Source organism: Canis lupus, chromosome 2, assembly GCF_003254725.2.
Source record: "Canis lupus dingo isolate Sandy chromosome 2, ASM325472v2, whole genome shotgun sequence".
In the NCBI taxonomy this organism is placed as follows: domain Eukaryota; kingdom Metazoa; phylum Chordata; class Mammalia; order Carnivora; family Canidae; genus Canis; species Canis lupus.
The window spans coordinates 15,553,702-15,557,528 of NC_064244.1; the positions used below are offsets into that span (position 1 = coordinate 15,553,702).

General features: G+C 40.8%; 1 pseudogene; it reads left to right on the plus strand.

Annotated features, from left to right (window-relative positions):
* The first annotated feature begins 902 nt into the window (after positions 1-902).
* Positions 903-1,405, plus strand: LOC112670420 (40S ribosomal protein S15a-like; annotated as a pseudogene).
* Positions 1,406-3,827: the final 2,422 nt, after the last annotated feature.

Genomic DNA, 3,827 nt, shown 5'->3' on the forward strand with positions numbered 1-3,827 from the left:
TTTGCAAATATCTTCTCCCATTCAATAAGCTGTCTTTTAGTTTTAGTTATTACCTTTGCTGGACAGAAGCTTTTTATTTTGATGTAGCTTCAATAGTTTATTTTTGCTTTTGTTTCCCTTGATGTCAGAGAAATTACTGCCTGTGTACTCTTATAGGATTTTTGTGAATTCAGGTCTCATGTTTAAGTCCTTAATCTATTTTGAGTTTATTTTTCGTGTATGGTATAAGAAAGTGGTCCAGTTTCATTCTTTGGCACGTGGCTGTCTAGTTTTCCCAACACCATTTGTTAATGAGATTGTCTTTTTCCTATTTTGTCAACTTTGACTTTTGTCAAAGATTAATTTACCATATAATTGTGGGTTTATTTCTGTGTTCTCTGTTCCATTGATTTATATGTCCATTTTTGTGTCAGTACCATACTGTTTTGATTACTACAACTTTGCTATTTTTTTTTTATTTCTTAAGTAATCTTTACACCCAATATTGGGCTTATACTTACCACCCCGAGATCAAGAGTCACATGTGCTACCAACCGAGCCAGCCAGGCACTCTGGTTACTACAACTTTGTAGCTTATCTTGAAATCTGGAATCGTGTTACTTCCAGTTTTGTTTTTCTTTTTCAAGATTGCTTTGGCTATGCAGGGTCTTTTGTGATTCCATACAAATTTTAGGATTATTGTTCTAGTCTGTGAAAAATGCTATTGGTATTTTGATAAGGATTGCAAAAAAAAATGATAATAAAGATTTTTAAAAATAGAATAAACTATCAGAGAGAGTGGTGTTGCATATGTAATTAGTAAATGACCAGATATGGAAAGCAAAGAATCATAGATAAATACAGAGGGAAAGATGTAAGAACCCAAGTTCTGAAAAAAAGCTCATTTTCGATAACTCCGTGCGCTCGCCCCTCCCGTCCTCCTTCCACCATCTCTCCGAGCCACCACAATGGTGCGCATGAACGTCCTGGCAGATGCTCTCAAGAGCATCAACAACGCTGAAAAGAGAGGCAAGCCCCGCGTTCTTATCAGGCCATGCTCCAAAGTCATCGTCCGATTTCTCACTGTGATGATGAAGCATGGTTACATTGGCGAATTTGAAATCATCGATGATCACAGAGCTGGGAAAATTGTTGTGAACCTCACAGGCAGGTTTAACAAGTGAGGAGTCATCAGCCCCAGATTTGATGTACAACTGAAAGATCTAGAAAAATGGCAGAATAACCTGCTCCCATCCCGCCAGTTTGGTTTCATTGTACTGACAATCTCAGCTGGCATCATGGACCACGAAGAAGCAAGAAGAAAACACACAGGAGGGAAAATCCTGGGATTCTTTTTCTAGGGATGTAATTCATACGTGCAAATAAAATGCCTCAATGGACAAAAAAAAAAAAAAAAAAAAAAAAAAGCTCATTTTCTTTATCAATCATAATAATAGCAACAATATGACTAATATTATTGAGCTCATACCATATATGCTGGGCTCCATTCTAGAAGCTCTGGTTTAACTCATTTAATCCTCAAAACAACTTGATAAGGGCAATTACAGTTCATACTCCCACTACACAGTTGAGAAAACCAAGGACCGGAGAGGTCTACTTACTACCCAAGTAGAGGATACTACCCAAGTTCTACCGCATGTAAGTGATTGAACCAAATTCCAACCCAAGCAGTCTGCTTCTAGACCCAATTACTCAGTCCTAAACCAGGACTGCACATAGACTTCAAAAGCTTACTGGCAAAAATTCAGGGCATGAGTTCAGTGTTGTTGAAAATAAAATACCTTTTCATTTGGGTGGCTCTAATCATGTCATTTAGTTATTCACCCCCTCTTCCTTTTACATACTACTTCTCTGTGGATCCTGTATTTCAGATGTGGCTTCTGGCGACCTTTGCAACTATGAGGCGTCTGGAAGAGAGCTAACACCTACTGAACCCTTATTCCGGGTTAGCAATGTTGCATTCCATCCTCGTATTGACAGGAGTCTCACCTCATCTGTGAGGAAAAGGAGCCTCCCAGGAGATAAGCAACTGCCTGGTTGAAGTGCTCCAGGCAAAGGGTCTGACTCCAGATGCTTCTCTCGCTTTGGTGCTGAGGAGACAACTGAGAACAGAAGCAAAAGCTAGGAGGCCCAGAGAGCCCGTTTGGGCTCTGCAGGAGGACTTTGCTAGCAGGACCATGCTGTGACTTTCATGGCATTTTTGGCATTTTTGCCTTCACGGGTTTCTTCTTCAGTCAATAAATCAATCAATCAAAATGATCATTTGTGATTGCATTGGTATAAGGACAAATATATTAGTATTATATATTAAGATTTTTTTTTTTTACCTAGAAATTTATTTTTTTCTTCTGATCTTAAAAGAAATTGCAACATTTCCTAAAGGTATCATGGGCCCTGAGCACTATGTCTCCTGGTGAAGTGTCGGCCTTGGAGCTGGGTGCGCTTAGGGTTCACTTTGGGGAATACGGTGTCTCCTTACCCAAGGGAAGCTGAATCCCCACAACAGTGGAAATCCCAAACTACATCCCCTGGGTGGGGTGGGTGCTGAGAACCCAAAACGGAATAAACCAAGCTTTGTGATGGATAATCCTAACCTTGACAAATCTTTTGATGGTGCCTCAAGGAAACACATCTGTATATAAGATGACCCAAACTGGTGACAAGCGGCTTGATAAATACAGGTGAATGCTTGTGCCATCATCCAGTCCTGGGTTAAATACCTTAATCTCCCTAAGTCTGTTTCCTCATTTGTAAAATGACAGGATAAAAGTCTGTAACTCAGAGGGCTGATTTGAGGACCCAACAAATTTCACGAATGAAGAGCTTAGCACAGTATCTGGCCCATGGTAAACACTGGATAAATGTTACTGAAAACTCTTAAGGCCACCATTCTCATCACTGTCACCACTGCTACCGGTGAGGACCATAGTCCAGAATGTTCCAATCTGGAACTTAACCTGGCTAGGTAAGAGGTCTGTCACCATATCTGCACCATCTCAGGTGAAAAGTTTAAGGTCCAAATAGAAATATCCGACTTCTGTGTTTGGATAGATTCATAAAATGATCTACAGATGATAGAAGCAATAATAAAGTACATGAACAGTAAGAAAAATATAGGCCAGCCTTGACTAAATTAGCAGGTGTGGCATAAGGAGAGAACATTCTCGGCTGGAAACATTGCTCTGTGCGTGTTACATAAATGAGGGCACTAATTCCTCAAATAAAGACACATTAAACAAAGACCAGGTGCACTCTCCTGAGCCCCGCACCCCTCTCCAGTACAGCTGAAGCTGATATGGGCCCTTATATCCCCAAAGCCCATAATGAATTTTTATCCAATGAAATAGCAGGAAAGAAGGAAAGTGGAAAATCTCTCCTGGGGTCATCTATATTTGAAGCATTCGCAAACACATACTAATCAGAATGTACGAGCTACTTATTAGAGATATAATTCAAGAAATGGCAATAAAGCATTTGAGGAGGAGACAGAGGTAAAAGAGGCACGAATTCTACCCTGGGAACGGCAAGAAAATCCTGAAAAAAGTATCCATGTCCTGGGGGGAGAAAGATAACCCTGAAGAGATGAAAGAGGCACTCAGAGAGAAACCCGGACAGACAGATAAGGGAAGAAGAGATGGTCCCTGGGATAAAAGGGAAACGGGTCAGTAAGTAGCATACGGAATCTAAGTGACAGAAAACATGCAAAGAGCATGTACACAAGTCGTCTGTTGGGAGGCAGCCCTGTTCCCACAAGAAGGGACGATGTAATCAGCACTGAGCTAAGGAAAAGACGGGACTTAAACCCTACCAGGGTCCCCTGGCTCTTG